Source organism: Bos indicus, chromosome 23 (assembly GCF_029378745.1).
Source record: "Bos indicus isolate NIAB-ARS_2022 breed Sahiwal x Tharparkar chromosome 23, NIAB-ARS_B.indTharparkar_mat_pri_1.0, whole genome shotgun sequence".
Lineage (NCBI taxonomy): Eukaryota > Metazoa > Chordata > Mammalia > Artiodactyla > Bovidae > Bos > Bos indicus.
In genome coordinates, this window is record NC_091782.1 from 25,528,058 (window position 1) to 25,550,055 (window position 21,998).

Sequence of the window (21,998 nt, forward strand, 5' to 3'; positions counted from 1 at the left end):
CCCAGACAAATATTCTCAAACTTGAGAATGTCAAAATGAATGTAATAATCATCTGAGCTAGACCTTCCACAAACAATTTTTAATCCTATAACGATTGTGCATTGTTCTTTTTTAATTACATCCCTTGTTTGTTCATTAATCTGCAGTATCTGCCTACTAAGATACCTCAAGTGAAGAGAAGCTAAAGAGGATCTTGATGAGGATGAAAGAAGGGAGTGAAAAAGCTGGCTTAAAACTCAACATTCAAAAAACTAAGATCATAGCATCCAATCCCATTGCTTCATGACAAATAGAAGGGGAAAATGTGGAAACAGTGATAGATTTTATTTTCTTGTGCTCCAAAATCACTGCTGATGGTGACTGTAGCCATGAAATTAAAAGACACTCGTTCATTGTAAAGAAAGCCATGACAAGCCTTCAGTTCAGTTCAGTCGCTGGGTCGTGTCCGACTCTTTGCAACCCTGTGAATCGCAGCACGCCAGGCCTCCCTGTCCGTCACCAACTCCCGGAGTTCACTCAAACTCACGTCCATCGAGTCGGTGACGCCATCCAGCCATCTCATCCTCTGTCATCCCCTTCTGCTCCTGCCCCCAATCTCTCCCAGCATCAGAGTCTTTTCCAATGAGTCAACTCTTCACATGAGGTGACCAAAGTTCTGGAGTTTCAGCTTTAGCATCATTCCTTCCAAAGAACACCCAGGGCTGATCTCCTTCAGAATGGACTGGTTGGATCTCCTTGTAGTCCAAGGGACTCTCAAGAGTCTTCTCCAACACCACAGTTCAAAAGCATCAATTCTTCGGCACTCAGCCTTCTTCACAGTCCAACTCTCACATCCATACATGACCACTGGAAAAACCATAGCCTTGACTAGATGGACCTTTGTTGGCAAAGTAATGTCTCTGTTTTTCAACATGCTATCTAGGTTGGTCATAACTTTCCTTCCAAGGAGTAAGCGTCTTTTAATTTCATGGCTGCAGTCACCATCTGCAGTGATTTTGGAGACCCCCAAAATAAAGTCTGACACTGTTTCCACTGTTTCCCCATCTATTTCCCATGAAGTGATGGGACCAGATGCCATGATCTTCGTTTTCTGAATGTTGAGCTTTAAGCCAACTTTTTCACTCTCCACTTTCACTTTCATCAAGAGGCTTTGTAGTTCCTCTTCACTTTCTGCCATAAGGGTGGTGTCATCTGCATATCTGAGGTTATTGATATTTCTCCCAGCAATCTTGATTCCAGCTTGTGCTTCTTCCAGCCCAGCGTTTCTCATAATGTACTCTGCATATAAGTTAAATAAGCAGGGTGACAAGCCTAGATGACACATTAAAAAAGCAGAGACATTACTTTGCAACAAAGGCCTATATACTCAAAACTATGGTTTTCCCAGTAGTCATCTACGGATGTGAGAGCTGGACCATTAAGAAGGCTGAGTGCTGAAGAATTGATGCTTTAAAACTGTAGTGCTGGAGAAGACTCTTGAGAAACACTTGGACAGCAAGAAGATCAAACCAGTCAATCCTAAAGGAAATCAACCCTAAATATTCAATGGAAGGACTGATGCTGAAGCTCCAATACTTTGACCACCTGAGGCAAAGAGCCATCTCACTGGAAAAGGCCCTGATGCTTGGAAAGATTGAAGGCAAAAGGAGAAGAGGGTGGCTAGATAGAGGATGGGATAAGATGAAATGGCTAGATAGCATCACTGACTCAATGGACATGAGTTTGAGCAAGTTCCAGGAGATGGCATCATTGACTCAGTGGACATGAATTTAAGCAAACTCCAGGAGATAGTGAAAGACTGAGGAGCCTGGCCTGCTGCAGTCCATGGGGTTGCAGAGTCAGACACAACTGAGTGACTGAGCAACAACAACAATGATCTGCCTACAGTACTCAGCAACAAATTCGCGAATTCCCTTCTGGACCTTCAAGAGTCTCCATAACCAAACTCCACTTTATCATCTCTGACTCCTTAATAAACTCTCCATTCCAGGAAATCAAGTCTCTTCTCATTTAACAAGATCATCCCTGACTCTCTCTATCCCTTTGCCCCTGTCCTGTCCCTTCCACCAGGTATCCAGACTTCTTCACCCAACTTGTTCTAAGAGTAGCTCAAGCCTCACCTCTTCCATTGGACTTCAGGAGGCGTTTCAGCCCATGCTGATGTCCACTGACTCCTATAGACCCACAGTGATAGGGCGGTTCTTATTGAGTAAAAGGCCTGTGTACATCTGGGACTAGGCATGCCAAGGCATGTCTGGCTGGTCTGTGGGTCATCTGATTGAGTTCTTCTGCATGAAAGGAAGAGACGGACAAGGACGACAAGGGTGCTATGGGGTATGCCTCAGACATGGGTTTTCTCTCATGGACCCATGATTGAACCTGAAGAAAGACCCTGAGGGAACTCTCTAGATGGACTTTGTACCTGATACTCCTCTGCTTGGGATTCTTTCATCAATTTACGCTGCCTCATTCTTCAGAGTGATGTTCAACCTGGTCCTTCAGAGAAGTCTCTGAGACCTCCAAACTAGGTCAAACTCAGCATCTATCATATCAGTGTCTCCCTCTTCTCTCTGGCCCTTAGCACATGTGGCTTGACCTCTATTATTGCTGTTCTCCATCTCTGCTATTAAACATGGCAGCAGAAGTTATACTATATCTGCACAGTGTCATAGTAGCACATGTCATGTCTATCTCAGTGTCTTGTGTATAAGTGTTCAATAAGTAAGTACTGAAGGAGGAAAAAATCATGACCGAAACACGGAGAAGCAAGCACCCCAAAGTTTCGGCAATCAGATGGTCAGGAGGCACCCCAAGTGACAAAGCTAGTGGCCTTTGGTTCCATCATGGAACACAGCACATTTCCACACCTGGGGGTTGGCCCACTTGGGCAGCAATGAAAGCCTGCACCCTTGGTACCCTGTGCTCAGTATTTCCATGGCAGGTGCCCAAAACAATGGCAGCAGGGAAGCCCCAGGACCTTCCTGAAGGGAAGACAATGATCAAGAAAACCAAAATAGAAGGAAAATGGACTAGTTGATGATACCTGTCATGAGAACACCTGTATCAAGCAGGCAGGGACGAAGGGCTGGAGGTTCTGTGAGAGTCAAAGCAGGCAGAAATATTCTTTGTTATCACTACTCAAATATCATGGGCTGAAAGGGTTCAGGGAGCCTGGAGAAACTTGAGTGATGCAACCTATAGTCAGCACCACGTATTTCATATCAAGTTATTCTGTAATTGTTACGGTACATATATCTCTCTCCCCACCTTGAATGCAAGGCCTTCCATCATGTCTCTTTTACAAATGTCACAATTTCTAGCACAGTCTGATTAGCACTCAACTCATAGGGATTTAAACTATTTTGATTACTGCCATCCAGACAACCACCTACAAACTTCCATCAGAAATGTACCTCAATAAATATATAATATCCAGTATGTAAAAAGCTGAAAAATAACACGAACATTATTGAGAACTTAAAATAATTCCAACCTGTGCTAATCAGTGTTACTCTGAAGTAAGAACTGTTGCTTTTCTGGGTTTTGTTTTCTTTGTCCTTTTAACAGACTGTACTGATTAAGAAGTTAAAAAAATACTTGGAAGACAAAATCACACAGTAGGAGATGTCAGCACCAAATTCTGAAACTGGCTCCTCTGAATCCAGAACCAAAGAACTGGACACATAATGGAATTCTAGCCTCTGGAAATAACTGTATATTAACTGTACCCAATTAGCTTTGATATGCAAAATATTATATCCTTTATCTTATAAATATTATTTAAAAGTTGTACACTGACTGACTTCTCTGATGAAGGCAGCATTGTACACATTTCAAATGTGAGTCATTTCACCTTACAGAACTCTTTGTGATAGATTTTTTTACTACTTTAATTTTTATTGGAGTATTGTTGATTTAAAATGTTAGTTTCTGATGTACAGCAAAATGAATTAGTAATACATGGCTTCCCGGGTGGCACCAGCGGTAAAGAACCCGCCTGCCGATGCAGAAAACACAGGAGATGCAGTTTCGATCCCTGGGTCAGGAAGATCCTCTGGAGAAGGGCATGGCAACCCATTCCAGTATTCTTGCCTGGAGAACCCCATGGACAGAGGAGCCTGGCAGGCTACAGTCCATAGGGTCACAAAGAGTCAGACACGACTGAGGCAATTTTGCACACATGCACACATACACATTTGTACTCTTTTTAGATTATTTTCCCATATAGGTCACTACAGAATTTTGAGAAGAAGTCCTTCTTCAGAAACTCAGGTCAGGTGGCCCTCTTCCTTTCTTACCACAAATCAAAAAATATATAAAAATACAGTTTAAAAAGCTCAATAATTTTATGCATATGCTTACAGAAAAAAAGATTGTTCTCTTGACTCATAAGTTAATACAATGTTTAACCTATTTGGGTTTTCAACATTGACCTGTTAACCAACAAGTTATTCATTTATTCCCACTAATGACTTCTACTCAAAATTGTATTTCCTACAAATTATTGTTCAAGCACTTCAGCACATTCATCCATAATTACACCGGCCCAGACAAGCATCCTGCCAAACAGGCATGGAAAGAAAGAAAATCATCATTGTGGGTTAACACACTTTAAAATCACTAATTATCTTCTGTTTGTTTTGTAGGACTTCAATCTTTCAATTTATTCCAAGTGAATAACTGCCAAGACCTTTCCAAATCAGTAAGGGAATGGGTGAGGAGGGAGAGAGAGAGAGGAAAAAAAGAAAGGGAGGGAAAAGAGGAGGGAGGGAGGAAAGAATCATTTCATGAAAATCATGTTCACAACATAATAGAAACAGAAAGAAACTCACAAAAGGACTAGAAATGTTTTTCTCAAATATATGCAAATAATTTTCCCTATTTCTGTATGCAGCTTCACCATTATCCACAGCAAAACAATGAATGCTATTTTTTCTTTGGTGTAGATGAACATCTGTGAAGCACTGGGAAGAAAGACATAAAGGGAATAGAGTCACTGTCTTCCAGTGTCCGTAAACAGTACAGGAAATAGACAAAAAGTCATAAATGTACTCTGTTAAGTGCTAAGACAGAAGGACACTCGGGGTCCACCAATGAAGAGATATGGAGCACCTCACTCACACAGAGGAGGGGGTTGTTTCCAGGAATGCTTCCCAGAACACGTGATAACAGAGCTGGGTCTTGAAGGATAAGCCACAGTTGAGCAGAGAACAAAATGGGCAGAGCCCTCCAGGCAAAGGCAGCGAAGATGTATTCAGTGGTGAGGAGTAACATGACACATGCAAATAACCGCCATAGAAGAGGCAAGGCCAGAACGCAGGTGCATGGCAGGGAAGGGGACCTGAGGAGGTGCAGTGGGGATGCGCCTGGAAAGGTGAGCAGGACCCACCCAAGAGGGGTCATTAACCACAAGGTTTATCAGCACTTTTTAAAACTGGAGTAAAGTTGATTTACAATAGTGTGTTAGTTTCAGGTGTACAGCACAGTGACTCAGTTATACATATATACATATCCATATTCAGATTATTTTCTTTTAAAGGTTATTACAAAATAGTGAGTGGAGTTCCCTGTGCTATACAGTAGGTCCTTGTTGATTACCTATTTTACATATAGTAATGTGTATGTGTTAATCTCAACCAACTTTGAACAAATGCATTCCAAATTGCAAACAATCAACTTAGAAGAGAATTCTTTGAAATCAAACTATTTGTGAATTAGAGGAGATCCCTTTTATTTAGAAGACTGTGATATTAGCATTAAAACAAGACTATCTGGCAGACCAAAGAGATGGAATGAAGCATTTTGCAGATACATTTCTCCCTGCCCTTGAGAAACATTTGCTGTGATTTCTCTCTTGGATGAAGGCAAACCCTGGCAGGGGAATCCTGAGCAAGCTTGACTCTGTGTGTGCACTGAAAGCCTTCTGCAGCCTTGGTGTAATCTCCAGTGGTACTGGCTAAGGCATCCTGTATAGACGCAGACCAACAGGCTTCACCCACAGCTGGTCAGCAAACATTTCTGCACTGCAATGAACGAGACCTGGGACTACATCTGCCCCCAGTGCTAAGAATTCTGCCATTCATTTGGCAGAAAGGTTTAGATCAAGGCTAACCAAGGTTACCTGGATGGTGCCATGAGCCCTACTCTGATTGAAGGCCTTTTGTAGAGCTATGAAAGAAAGGCTAACTTTTGTTTTTAACCACTCTGAGCTTTACTGTTGGTGCTACGATTTAAAAGTGACTGAGAAGAATCAAAGGATAAAGTTCAAAATACCAAGGAAATCATATAATGTAAGATAAGCGGAAATATCTACAGCACTGTTCCCAGCTCCTGTGAGGATTTCAGGTCAGTTGAACAATGAGCCTCCTAGGCCCTACAGAATAGTGTGGAAAGTTCTATAGAAAGAGGACCAAGATCCATTGGTCAGAGCTAAAGGCTTCTGCACTTATTTTTAACACCCACTTCTATTCATGGTCAAATATATTATATATATAAAAACCCAGATATATTTCTAGACAATTGTTTTGATAATCATTACTACGGATTATGCTATGGAATGGAGTAACAGTGAAGAAAGACCTAATTTTTAATGGCATTGTTTCTTTTAGAAAACCAATAAATGTGTAATGTTTAACATAAAAATACAGAGAAGCAAGATGACAATAAAGGCATTCATCACCAATTATTACAACAGATTAATATATATCTTTTCTATCCTTTCCCTATATTTGTATGTTGACATTTCATATATGTATAAACAAAAATTCTATAATAATTCTGTACATATCATTTTGATAAATTTTCTCACTTAATAGAGTAGGAGCATCTTTCATCTGTATTATATACTGTGTAATATCATGATAATATCATAGTATATCACTTTTTAAATGTCTGTTTTAAATACTAATCCATTATTTTTTCATATTCAGTTTTTTCTCAATATTTCCCTTTTATAAACAGTGCAGATGTGACCATTCTTTAGCATAATTTTTAGGCATACTCATGATCATTTCACTACTTTAAATTCCTAAAAGTGACATTGCCATATCAAGGCAAATGCCTAGTTTTAGGCTGTTTGATTTTATTACCAAATTGTCTCACAGAAAGACTGTACATGCTCTACGCACACTAGCAGTATATATGAATGCCCATCCCTCAGACATTCTACTTCTTTTTAATATCGACCAAATTGATTGTTAAGGGAAAAAAAATCACTTTTACTTTATTTTGCATTTCTGTGATTACTAATGAGGTGAAGATTGGAGAAAACTCAAAAAAAATAAAGAATAATCTCTCTCCCCTGTGAACACAGCACTGTGAACACACCCAAGCACTCCCCACATAAATTCATGTTGGTCATTTGCATTAACTGCACTGATAAGTCTATTCACACCCAACACCAGAACTTAAATTTGTTGTTAAAAGCTCTTTATTTATAAAAGACAGTTATTTGTATCTCTATCAAATAAGAAATTAGCATATGATAAAGGAATGTATTAGTTTCCTAATGATTGAACAAATTAACCACAAAATTAATGTCTTTAAAAAATGTAAATGTACTGTTTCATGATTCTAGATGTTAGAATTCTGAAACTGGATTCACTGAGTTAAAAATTCAAGCAGAGCTGTTTCCTTCTGGAGCTCTGAGAGGAAAATCTGTTTCCTTGTCTTTTTTGGCTTCCAGTGGCCACCTATATCCCTTGGCTTGTGGCCCCTCCTTCATCTTCAAACACTCACTCCTCTCTCTGCTTCTATCATTGCATCTCCTTCTCCTCTGACTCCTCCGGTATCCCTTTGATAAGGACCAGTGTGATTAACTTGGGCCCACTTGAATTATCCAGGATAATCTCCCCATTTTAAAATATTTTACTTAATCACACCTGCAAAGTTGCTGTTGCCAAACCTTCATGAGTTCTAGGAATTGGGGTATGAACATATTTGGAGGCATTTTTTCAGAATAGCATAATTGCATTGTTGAATTGATAGTGTTGAGAAAATGGACTAGCCATTTGAAAAGAAATTAGATAATGAACTTATCCACTATATCAAAATAAATTCTAGATGAACTAAAGAAGGGATTGGCAAACATTTTCTATTCAGAGCCAAACAACAGATTTTGGTCTGCAGGCCAGATTGCCTCTGTTGCAACTACTCACCTCTGTCACGGAATCAAGAAGTAGCCATAAACACACCTAAACACATGGGCATGGCTGAGCTTCAATAAAATTTTGTTGCAAAAATAGGGCCAGATTTAGCCCACAGGCCATTGTCTTCTGACTTTGGATTAAAGACACTAATGTGAAAAAAATAAAAACGTACCAGGAAACAAACAGATAAACTTTTATATAGTCTTTGGATAGGTGAGAATTTTCTAACCAGGAAATCAAAGGCAGAAACCACAAAAGAAGGTATCTGTAATTTTGCCATTATAGAAATCAGAAAATTCCATAAAAATACTAAAGGCAAATAACAAACTGGGGAAGAAGCAGGTTCTTTGTCCCCCTATCAAAAATACTACAAAGGGAATCAAAAGTAACAAAGCCCCACATAGATAACCAGAGAAAATTAAAACTGAAGAAGAACATTCCAGAAACCTGGAAGGAGTATCTTGTGTTTGTCTTTCTGTCACAGGTAAACACCAGCTATGTGTATGTAAAATAGCAGAAAGCCCAGGTGCATCATAAGCCCTTGAAGAGGATGGAGTGAATATTAGTTACCTCCTCTTCCAGGCCCCAGTTTCATCATCTCTGAGATGAAAGTAACAATCCCAGTGGTTCTTACTTCACAGAGTTGTTGTGAGAGTTAAATGAGAGGGAAGAATGGAAAGTAGCTTTGAAAATTTTTAATATAAAGTGCCAGAATCTCAGTAAAAATCCAATTTTTAACAAATACTGAATATAATGCCCAACTTAATGATACTCTTTCTTCAGGACCAGGCTGAAAGCAGTAATATTAATAATACTGCTTTGATGATACATGGGGAAGAATTCTCTTTGAAGGAAAAATCACATGCTCCTGCCTATGGAGCATTCCATTTACTTAACAAAGCTGGATTTCTTTTGCTACTCAAAAACATAAAAAATGTAAAATCTAGAATACATTAACCATTTAATAAGCTAAAGGAAAGTTGTGCTTCAGTCACATCCAACTCTTTGGGACCCCACAGACTGTAGCCCACCAGGCCACTCTGTCCATGGGATTTTTCCAGCAAGAATACTAGAGTAGGTTTGCCATTTCCTCCTCCAGGGGATCTTCCCAACCAATGGATTGAACCCATGTCTCCTGTGTCTCCTGCATTGCAGGTGGATTCTTTACCACTGAGCCAACAGGGAATCCTGAAAGAAGGTTGCTGCTGCTACTTAGTCACTTCAGTCATGTTTGACTCTGTGCAACACTATGCACTGCAGCCTGCCAGGCTCCTCTGTCCATGGGATTCTCCAAGCAAGAGTACTAGAGTGGTTGTCATGCCCTCCTCCAGGGGATCTTCCCAACTCAGGGACAGAACCTGGGTCTCCTGCATTGCAGGCAGATTCTTTACCACTGAGCCACCAGGGAAGCCCCTGAAAGAAGGTTCAGATCAGTTCAGTCACAGTCATGTCTGACTCTTTGCGACCCCGTGGACTGCAGCACACCAGGCTTCCCTGTCCATCACCCAACTCCTGGAGCTTGCTCAAACTCATGTCCATCAAATTGGTGAAGCCATCCAAACATCTCAACCTCTGTCATCCCCTTCTCCCACCTTCAAATCTTTCCCAGCATCAGGGTCTTTTCCAATGAGTCAGTTCTTCGCATCAGGTGGCCAAAATTTTGGAGTTTCAGCTTCAGCATCAGTTCTTCCAATGAATATTCAGGACTGATTTCCTTTAGGATGGACTGGTTTGATCTCCTTGCAGTCCAAGGGACTCTCAAGAGTCTTCTCCAACACCACAGTTCAAAAGCATAAATTCTTCAGCGCTCAGCTTTCTTTACAGTCCAACTCACGCATCCATACACGACTACTGGAAAAACCATAACTTTGACTAGATGGACCTTTGTTGGCAAAGTAACATCTCTGCTTTTTAATATGCTTCCTAGATTTGTCATAGCTTTTCTTCCAAGAAGCAAGTGTCTGCTAATTTCACAGCTGCAGTCACCATCTGCAGTGATTTTGGAGCCCAAGAAAATAAAGTCTGTCACTGTTTCCATTATTTTCCGATCTATTTGCCATGAAGTAATGGGACCAAACGACAGAGACAGGACGACAGAGAATGAGATGGTTCGATGGCATCACCGATTCAATGGACAAGTTTGAGTAGACTGCAGGAGTTGGTGATGGACAGCGAGGCCTGGCATGCTGCAGTCCATGAGGTTGCAAAGAGTTGGACATGACTGAGCAAATGAACTGAACTGACTGATGGGACCGGATGCCGTGATCTTAGTTTTTAAATGTTAAATTTTAAGCCAGCTTTTTCACTCTTCTCTTTCACTTTCAACAAGAGGCTCTTTAGTTCCACTTCACTTTTTGCCGTAAGAGTGGTGTCATCTGCCTACTTGGGTTATTGATATTTCTCCCGGCAATCTTGATTCCAGCTTGTACTTCATTCAGCCTGGCATTTCACATGATGCACTCTTCATATAAGTTAAAACGTACTCCTTTCCCTATCTGGAACCAGTCTGTTGTTCTATGTCTGTTTCTAACTGTTGCTTCTTGACCTGCATACAGATTTCTCAGGAGACAGGTAAGGTGGTCTGGTATTCCCATCTCTTTCAGAATTTCCCAGTTTGTTGTGATCCACACAGTCAAAGGCTTTGGTGTAGTCAATAAAGCAGAAGTAGAAGTTTTTCTAGGACTCTCTTTCTTTTTTGATGATCCAACGGATGTTGGCAATTTGATCTCTGGTTCCTCTGCCTTTTCTAAATCCCGCTTGAACATCTGGAAGTTCTCAGTTCATATACTGTTGAAGCCTCGCTTGGAGAATTTTGAGCATTACTTTGCTAGCATGTGAGATGAGTGCAATTGTGCAGTAGTTTGAACATTCTTAGGCATTGCCTTTCTTAGGGATTGTAATGAAAACTGACCTTTTCCAGTCCTGTGGCCACTGCTGAGTTTTCCAAATTGCTGGCATATTGAGTGCAGCACTTTCACAGCATCATCTTTTAGGATTTGAAAAAGCTCAGCTGGAATTCTATCACCTCCACTAGCTTTGTTTATAGTGATGAAGGCCCACTTGACTTCAGACTCCAGGATATCTGGCTCTAGGTGAGTAATCACACCACTATGGTTATCTGGGTCATTAAGATCTTTTTTAGTCTTAAAAAATCATTAAGAAAGAAGGTTACTAAGACCAAAAAGCAGTGGGGGAGGAGAATGAGAGAGGGTTGGAAAACACACCAGGAAATACAGGAACCTACATCAGAGAGGGTGCTATAAACAGGTTAGAAATTTTGGACTTTATCTTAGGGACAATGGAAAGCCACTGAAGAGTTTTGAGCAGTGGTGTAATGTGAACAGATCTGCATTTTTAAAAGATCACTCTGGCTCCAGGGTAAACAATGAATTGGAGAGGGGTGAAAATAGCAACTAAAAGATAAACTAGAAAGCTTAAACAAAAGTCTAGGCCCAAGTTGATGGCATCATAAACTAAGGTAGTAGTCATGGAAGTGGCGAGAAGCAAATGGACTTTGTGAGTCTTTCAAGAATTAAAGTCAGAACCTGGTGATGGACATAATATGAAGAAGGCTGGACAAGAGGGCTATCAGGAATGTTTCCAGTTGACGGATTACTGGAAAGCAACAAACACCATCCCATCCCTCTCAGAATAACAAGGCAGCTTCATCAAATCAAAACAGTACGCACATGATAATAATAACAACAATATTTAATATTTACTGAGTAGATATGCAGGTATCACTCAATGCCTCTCCTGTGCTAAGTGCTGTACATGTTTTGTTTCATTTAATCACCTAACAGCATCATGAGAAATGTTTTAGAATCATCTTCAACTTGTGTATGGAAACTGAAACACTGAAAGTTGACTTTTTTCAAAGGTCAGTTGTCCTTCCTCTTCACAGCTTAGTCAAGAATTAGTCACACCATTGCTCATGAGAGGTTCCCTTGCTTGGGCTAAATCCTAATACTGGGGATTGATGCCTTAGATGGCCATTACGCAGTATGTATATATTTACACAAAAGAGCGGCCAGTCTAGATCAAGATCCATGCAGTCCTGGATTCCCTAAGTAAAAAATGTCTTAGACTCAACCTCATTCTTTCAATAACACTGTCTAGATAAAGTGAAACACAGTTATCAGAAAATTTTTAATTCCAAATTTTCTATCACTAGTAAATTTTGTTTTACTTAGTGAATTAACTGACTGGAAGTTTTTCCCAGCCAAACTAAACAGGTTTGAAATATCCAGTTAACATTTATTGATTTTAATTTCAAATTAGCAAAAGTAGTAAAAATAACAGATTGTCAGATATTTTTAAAGTAGACTTTTAAAAAGATAAAAGCTATTGCTTTTATCTGCCCATTCCCCTATTCTGGTTAGATCACACACCTCTAATCTTAAGAAACCATCCTCTCTTGGTTGCAGATTGTGTAGTCTTGGGGGTCTGGAAAGTTGGTCCCACTTCTTGTTCCATCCCAACCAATAAGACCACCACTTCCCTGGTCATAGCAGTAGCTTCAGTGATAGGCTTATGACTCAAACACAGTCAAAGCTAATCCTGAAGCTTCTGTTTAAGCTTTCCATTTCAATTATTCACACAACATATACTTGTTGAAAGCCTACTATGAGTCCAGGCACTATTGGAGGGAATGAGGATATTGTCAATTAAAAAAAAAAAAAAAAGGCATGAAAATCTTTGCCCTTGGGATGTATACATTCTACTAGGGAAAACACTAGAATAAGCACAATATATGACAAATAAGCTATATATGATATGCTGCTGCTGCTGCTAAGTCACTTCGTTGTGTCTGACTCTGTGTGACCCCATAGACGGCAGCCCACCAGGCTCCCTTGTCCCTGGGATTCTCCAGGCAAAAACACTGGAGTGGGTTGCCATTTCCTTCTCCAATGCATGAAAGTGAAAAGTGAAAGTGAAGTCGCTCAGTCGTGTCAGACTCTTAGCGACCCCATGGACTGCAGCCTACCAGGCTCCTCTGTCCATGGGGTTTTCCAGGCAAGAGTACTGCAGTGGAGTGCCATTGCCTTCTCCAATATGATATGCTAGAGAGTGTTAAAAGCTAAAGGGAAAACTCAGAGGGAGGGATGTGAAATTTTGATGAGGGGAATGTTGTAATTTACTCAGGGGTATAATAGTCATTGGAAAAGAGCCATTTTTTCATCTAGAGCCACAGGAACATATTTCTGCCTTCAGGAGGCAGATTGGAAAATGAAGGCAACTCAAGAGAAAGCAGAACCGAGAGCTGCAGAGAAACAAAGTCCTAATGACTTCATTGAGGCACCTGGACTCAGCTGTGCCTCAAGTTTTTTCAGTTATATGAGGCAATAAATGCCCTGATTTGGGGGGTTCGAATGGAGTTTTCTGTCACTTGCAACCAAAAAAGACCTGACAAATGCCAACACTTTCAGGTATATATAGAAACTTAAAGTAGCTTATAATGTGTTTCTAAGTGGGGTTCCTGCTGTACTTGGATTATCGAATAGCTAGAACTCATTTCTAATTAGCAGGATACATTCAAAGTAAACACCTAAAATCCTAAGACCTTAAAAACAGCATGTTCACTTTAACATTTTTAAAGTTCCTTAAAGTGTGCTTTATACTCTTACTGGAAGGAACCCTTTCTTATCCGTTGTTCCAAGGTCACTCTTGCCCAGATCAAGCAATTACAAATTCTAAGTTATCTCAGCTAAGAATAAATTGAGATTTTACCAGATATGGGCATATAGAATAATTGTATTTTGACTTTTTTGAAGGCTTACAAGGCAACAGAGAATATTTGTCTTACTTTTGTTGATGGTGTTGGTCGTATTTTGAGAGACATATAGTTAGGGACCAACTCTCATGTGCTTTGAATAGAGAAGCAGTCATCAGTCACTGGCCATCCTGCACGCTGAGGGTTCTAAGTCCAGAACCACGCTGACCAACATTAACTTGACTGAGTAGTTACCCATCTGCCACAACATACTAGCTGATTAGAACCCCAGTGTTGGATTGAAGCGTCTATAAATTTAAGATTACAGAAAGCAGGTTTTTTATGTTTCTCATACATCTTCCTCTATTCTTCCTCTCACTTTGAGCTTACTTTCTCCACCCACCCCAAATCAAACAAAACACACACACACAAAACAGCTTCTCTCTCTTTTAACCCAAAATCCCTTTGGAGCACCCTTTCACATATGTAGCAAACTGCCAAGCAGAGACTTCTGCTCCCTCAACCCAACCAAGAGGACCCAAGCTAGGGACAAAAGATGATAAGCATCCATATTTGTACATGAGCCACGAACAGACAGGGAATTTCCTTGAGGCTTATTAAAAGAGGCTAATCTAATTCTACCATTGGAGCCATCACTGGATAGACCCCGCCTCAAGTTACATGAGACATCATCGGTTGACAAAGGTCCATCTAGTCAAAGCTATGGTTTTTCCAGTAGTCATGTACAAAAGTGAGAGTTGGACCATAAAGAATGCTGAGCGCCAAAGAGTTGATGTTTTTGAACTGTGGTGCTGTAGAAGACTCTGGGGAGTTCCCCTGGACAGCAAGGAGATCAAACCAGTCACTCCTAAAGGAAATCAGCTGAATATTCATTGGAAGGACTGATGCTGAAGTTGAAGCTCCAATTCTTTGGCCACATAATGCAAAGAGCCGACTCACTTGAAAACCATGATGCTGGGAAAGATTGAGGGCAGAAGGAGAAAGGGGCAACAGGATGAAATGGTTGAATGGCATCACCGACTGAACGGACATGAGTTTGAGCAAACTCCAGGAGATAGTGAAGGACAGGGAAGCCTGGCGTGCTTCAGTCTATGGGGTCACAAAGAGTCAGAAACAAGTGAGCAACTGAACAATGAAATGAACAGACGGTGCAGATTTTCCTTGGGGCTTATTAAAGGAGGCTAATCTAATTCTGCCATTGGAGCCCATTCCTGGATGGATCTCACCTCAAGCTATACTATCAACAAAGAGAGGAAATTCAAAGAAATTCTCAGTCATGGGGGTGAGTCATTAGCCCCGTGAGCAGCCTTTTCCTTGCCTTCCCACAGAGGGAGGTCTGAGGCTATTTCTCTCCACTTCATCAAAGAAAAGGGGCTTCAAAGATATCAGCCTTTGAGATGCCTGTGAGAAAAGGAGACTGGCTTCTTTTTTTGGAGAAAAGGAGACTGGCTTCCCAGATTGGATGTCTACATATACAGCAGCGTATGTGTGGGCTCTCCGTGCTTATTTGAAAAGGGGAGAGGAGACTTAGAGCAAAGGGTTGTGAGTGGGACATCTGTGGTATGGAAAGATTTGTAAGTTTCCTCTGGATCAAGTAGATTCTGGGAAAGGTAGCTTAATCTGAGCCAAATTTCTGGTGGAAGCTAAGGGGACTGCAAACTCAGGTGGAGCTTCCACATTGGAAAAGAGTGGGAAGGTTTTCTGTAGGACTCCAATGATCAGAGAGAGAGAGAATCAACAATCAACCAGTATTATCCAGAGAGAATACAACTGCACAGTTCAATTAAAAGCTAGGTAACCTCCCTGCCTCATCTTCCTCAGCACCTGCCTCACTTCTTCTACCTGCCCCAGCACCAAGAGAATACAAAAGACAGATGGATCATATGGTAATTCTGTTTTTTGTTTTCTGAGGCACTTTCATACTCTTTTCCATAGTTGTTGCACCAACTTACATTCCCACCAACAGGGTAGGAGGGATGTAAGCTATTATATATAGAATGGACAGACAACAAGCTCTTACCGTATAGAACCGCCTATGCACGCTGTCGCTTCAGTCGTGTCCGACTCTTTGTGACCCCATGGACTGTAGCCCACCAGGCTTCTCTGTCCATGGGATTTTCCCAGCAAGAATACTGGAGTGGATTGCCATTTCCCTCTCCAGGGGGTCTTCCCAACCCAGGGATCAAACCCACTTCTCCCATGTCTCCTGCATTGCAGATGAATTCTTTACTGCTGAGCCACTGGGGAAGCCTGCATAGCACACAGAAGTATATTCAATACCCTATGATAAACCATATTGGAAAAGAATATAAAAAAGAGTGTGTGTATATATATATATATATATGTGTGTGTGTAATTGAATCACTGTACAGCAGAAATTAACACAACATAGTAAATCAACAGTATTTCAATTAAAAAAAGAAAAAGAAGAGATGAGCTACTTGAGTCATTTGTATCACTATTTTCACAGTAGAACTCTTTATTCCAAGTGAAATACTATTTTAACATAAATTTAAGCTAGAAGTAAAAACAATGAGGCAGTTGCTTGAGCAATTTAAACCTTTATAGCTTGATCCCCAAATAATTCATTGTTTGCAGAACCTCTGCAGTTCCCTCAAGAAATGTTCAGGTTTTGTGGAGTCTAGTAGGAAAACCACTGCCCTGGACATATGTGTCAACTCCATGCACACAACATCATGCTTCCAGACAGCCTGATACACTTTAGCTACACAGTAAGCATGCCCATAGACAGTACTCATAAAAAGCATGGAGTTTACCTACAGATGTTTGGTATTTTGAGAAGGGAAGTAAGCTGTATTTAAACCTGCTTGTTTAGACCCCTTTTTCCTATTTATTCCTATCACAGTCTCCTGTTCATAACGTTACACTGTTTCCTTCAACCATGTTCCCACAGTCTTACTTTCCCCACAAACTCCCATTTATATTTAATGACTGATCTTGTAATTTCTTGAAAAGGACAAAGACAGAAGTCCATTCAAGGCCAGAAGACGGCTTTTTCTGCTGAGAAACTGTCAGCCAAATTTCTCAGGGAGGAACTGGAAATGAAGTGAGAGACATTGATAAATTTCCCTTTTGAACAATCAATAAAAGCCCCACCATCCTGTTCAGCCTCCCACTGTGGAAGCAAGGGCCGTAATTACATTGTCAAAAATTCAAGTTGCCCAGGCTGACAGCAACCCCCTTGAAAAGTGACATGTGATTGGCACTTGGTCTGGGGTGGTGAACCTGGATTGGCAGACAGAGGGAGGGAGCAAAAGGTGAGGGTGAAATTTCCTCATTGACAATAGCCCCCCAAAACCCCAGACTGACACTCTGTAAGAATCTGCAAGCCTTTAGCCATATTAACATAGCAAAGCATACAGCCAACACAATTTACTGAGTCATCTGATCACCAGAGATTCAGAACCCAAGCTGTCCCATCTACTCTTAAACCCAGAGAAAGAGAAAGACATACTGGGCTGTGTGTGCGTGTGTGTGTGTATGAGTGTGTGTAAGGGGTAGGGGCAGGGCAGCTGAGTATAGGAGTATAAGAGAAATTTTCTACATTAAAAGCAAAACATGAAAAACATGCCTTCAGCTCCATCTTTCTTGGTGACAGCTGAACAACAAAGTCTGTTTGCTTAGCAACTTTAATCTATGATAAAAATCAACTAGAGCAGAAGGGTTACGAGGGGCAGCCATGATGAATGAGATGGAACAGAGAAGGTGGGAAAGCCTGCCACTGAAACGCAGACCCATTGGTGTGATCCTCTAGGAGTGAAATTTGTATCCATCAGTCAGGCCTCTTCCTATTGGATGTTGGGAATAAAACACTTGAAAAAGCCTCATTGGCAGGGCAGTGCTCTGCTTTTGCTTAGACTGGAACCCATGCAAATGGTTTCCAAGAAGCCTTCATTGTAATCATGCCCAGCAATGGTGTTTATCCACTGCTAGGAAGCAGCTGCACCACAGAGATTAAAATAAAACTGTGTTCACTGAGTTTTGGAAACAGAACAAAGGTGCCTGGAAGTGTTTTTCCTTCATGACCTCCAACGTTAAAACTTCTCTCTTGTTGTGATGAAATGTAGACAAGGAAGTGAATAAAGAGGGACTTCTCTGTTGGTCCAGTGGTTGAGTCTGCCTTGCAATTCAGGGGATGAGGGTTTGATCCCTGGTCAGGGAACTAAGATTCCACACGCCATGGGGCTACTAAGCCCATGCACAGCAACTACTGAGCCACAACGAAAGAGTCCATGTGCTACAACAATCTCACATGATGCAACAAAGATTCTGTGTGCCACAACTGAGACCAGATGCAGCCAAATAAATAAGTAATTTTTTTTAATATAATGAATAAGGAGAAAACTCTCCAAGCAGAGCTGGTTCCATGCCAAGTAGAAGTCCCCTCTTATCCTTGAAAGAAACTATGAGATCACTGGGGCTTCCCAGGCAGTGCAGTGGTAAAGAATTCACCTGCCAGTGCAGTGGTAAAGAATTCACCTGCCAGTGCAGAGACACAAGAGATGCAGTTCTACCCCTGGGTCAGGAAGATCCCCTGGAGTGGGTAATGGCAACCCGCTTTAGTATTCTTGCCTGAGTGAAATGCCATTGACAGAGGAGACTGGTAAGCCACAGTTCTTGGGATCCCAAAGAGTCAGACGCGACTGAGAGACTGAGCACACACGCGCATGTGAACACACACACACACACACACACATGAGATGATTGGTACGGGGGACTCGCTGCTTTGGGGGAAAATGTCATCAGAACAGCCATAACTAACAGTGCTGGAGTGTTACCATGTGCTGGATACTTTGGAGCAGTTCACAAGCAGTATGTCTACAAGGTAGGAACTGTGTTTTTCTGGTTTTATAGAGATTGATTTGCCCAAGGTCATACTTGATAAGCGGCAGAACTGGGCTGATTTCTGATTCCCAAACTTACATGAACCACTAAAAACAGCCTTTCTCCATGAGCAGTCAGTGCGCTCCCTGAATCAAATCCCATGCCAAGCCCACAGACTCAGATTCTGGAAGAGAGGTCCAGAAACCTTGATTTTCAGAATCTTCCCGAGAAGCATCTTCCATGCACAAAGGTTGGTGGCTCCCCTCCCTATAGCATCCTGGAAAGCTGAGTGAAGTCGGGTCTTTAGGGACCTGCTGGGGGCAAAGCACTGAATCAAGTTGCTCACTTTTCTGCATACTTGACAGCAAAAGATAATTAGTTTTCCCCTAAAGCCCCAGTGTCACCAGGTCCACCTCTGGCCCTGGGAAAAGGCCAGTGAAATTACGTAATGATTTTAACCATGCTATGGCACCATGCTGCCAGAGGGGAGGTCTGTTTGAGACCTCAGGTGGTGAGGGAGAGAGAAGGGAGAGGGCTGACAGATCACAGGCTGTGACTGGGGATCCTTCCCACCCAGTGGCTCAGCTCTTTTCTACACACTTTTTCTTTCAAATGAATGAGACGCAGCAGCAGCAACTCAGTCAGGAAAACAGCTTGATTTTGCCTGTGTTCATGTTCAAGCTTTGCTTCATGAGAGAGATGATATTCATGCCTGTATCGGTAGGACTGTGGGGAAAGGGGTAAGACAGCTGTTGATGACACCCTAACCCTTGGAATATAGGAAAGAAGAGGAGGAGGAAAAGGAGGGAGGGGAAGAGGGTTGGGAAAGGAGAAGGAGGAAAATGAGAGGAGAAGATGGAAATGAGGGAAGCCGGGGAGAGGAGGTGTCTGAGCTTTCAGCATCCAATAACATCACCAGGATAAGGTCGCAACACTTTTGAAATTTCAGGATTCTTAAAACACATTAGAGGCATCTACTTTGCTTTAATTGCCCCGTATATTAATTATAAACAATGGTCCTAGGGATTTTCTTAACTTGACATCTATTAAAACACAGAGGTTAGAAGCACAGAGTACATTTACAATATAAGCACACAAAGGTATATTTGTAAAGTCTTTCTCTGACCCTTCATAATAGAACATGAGAAAGAAGGCACTGGAATGAAAGAATTCGAGTGAAAGAATTGGGAGAGTTTCGTCCTTCTTCAGGTGAATTTCCACTTCAGGCAAGAGTTACGCCATCTGCATCTCATAGGACAATGGCTCTCAAACCCACAGATACTTCTGAAGCTTTAGGATCTTTCAGGATCAGGCTGGTTGAAATACTGATCTGTGCCTTTTTCTCAAGGGTAAACAGCAGCACATTGGGTTGGTGGTCTAAGTGGCTGTTAGACTAGAACAACCATTGGAGATCATCACTGCTGTGTAAACAGACAGAAGCCCCTCCTGGATCTGGGCTATAAGATCAATATAACTGCTAGCTGATGAAAATGGGAAGAAAAAGGTACTGCTTAGAAGTAGAATACAAGAATCAATATTGTAGGTGTTTTGAATTTCTGTCTAGACAGTTGTGGGCTTTTCAACCTTACAAAATGCACTCCCAGTGTGTATCTCTCTAGCTGGTCCCTGGTCAGCATTTAATAAATGCTTGATGATAAGATCCCCCTTCTACTCACAGTAAGTTGAAAAAAGGCAGAAGAGGGCTTTTAGGAGACAATGATTGAGGGCCACAATTTTTAATGGACAAACCGTTGATGTCGCAAAAAAAGACTGACTCCTCAGCATAGCAACATGCCATGTCTAGAACAATTACCGAATGAGAGGTAGCAGGGTCCTGTTTTGTTATGCCAGCACAGATATTCCAGTGTAGAAGACACCACATTTTCTCTCCAGAAACCCAAATCGGGCCACTGTCTGGTGCCTGCACTTTTTATCTGCCTTTGGCTCGTGTCATGTAATAAAAAGTTTATCAGTACCCACTGAAAGACACTCCACGCACATCATGCTATACTTACATTTTCTAGTTGATGCTAAGGGTTATCCTGGCACACAAAGTAATTTCTTGAATCTTGAGGAAAATAAAAATGTCTATTTTGCAAAGTGCAATGAGGTCAGCAAAAGGCAAACAAAATTGTAGCAGAAACACACTATAACCTAATATCTGTTTTTTCCCCAGGAATCTATAAACACCAACTCACCTGTAACAGGATTCCAGGGAGAATTCCAACTGAACCCTGTTCCCAGGAGGGGAAAACAGCAACAGCAACAACAACAAGCTTGTCTGCTTGGTCTGTGATGCCACGAGTGTACACAGCCACCCGTGTAGGCTAAGTAACAGTAAGTAAGCCCACTGGTCAGTTTTCACTAGGTTAAGCCACAGTTACAAATACAAATCTCAGTCATTCATGACAACAAAAGTGTATTCCTCACTCAAACGCAGGGGAGCGGTGGGTCACATGCAGCTGTGCCCAAGCTTAAGGGACTACCCCTGTTCCTATAGGAGATGGTATATTCTCAAGCAGAAAGAAAACAGAAAAATGTTCAAAGTATTACACTGGTTCTTAAAACTTCGATTTGACCATGAAGTACATCATTTCTGCTCCCATTCCATTGACCAAAGCAAGTCCAAGGTGAAGCCCACTCTCACTGGGACAAGGAAATATGGTCTACCCACAGGGAGGAACTGAAAGTTACCTGACAGAGAGAAGAGGTGTATAATCCTCTTGCAGAAAGGCAAGTGAATAACTGAGAACCATAGTATATTCTGCGGTGAGTAGCATCACAATTAATATTCCTTATTTAATGGTATAGACGGACTTATTTGCAAAGCAGAACTAGAGGCACAGATGTAGAGAACAAACGTGGATATCAAGGGGGTGGATGGAGTGGGAGATTGGGAGTGACATTCACTCTTGATACTATGTATAAAATAGATAACTAGTGAGAACCAGCTGTACAGCACAGGGAACTCTACTTGGTCCTCTGTAGTGACCTAAATAGGAAGGAAATCAAAAAAAGAGGGCATATATGCATACATATAGCTGATTTACTTTCTATACAGCAGACACTAACATATCATTGTAAAGCAAATACTACAGTAAAAAATATTAATATTAAATACTCCTTATTTAAGGAAACAGTGCCCGTGTTTTAATTCACTTTGTTACCTCAGCAACTAACAGCCAAAGAGATGTGAGTAGTTTTAGCCATTTTCCCCATTGTCTGTACCTTGGTTAGACAAAGCTCTTCCTCAGTTCCTCTGGCCATTTGCC

General features: G+C 41.3%; 1 protein-coding gene across 11 annotated transcripts in view; it reads right to left on the minus strand.

The window, feature by feature from the left end:
- Positions 1-21,998, minus strand: part of PKHD1 (PKHD1 ciliary IPT domain containing fibrocystin/polyductin) — a 443,081-nt gene that overhangs the window by 268,402 nt on the left and 152,681 nt on the right. The gene's annotated exons all lie outside the window — the stretch shown is intronic.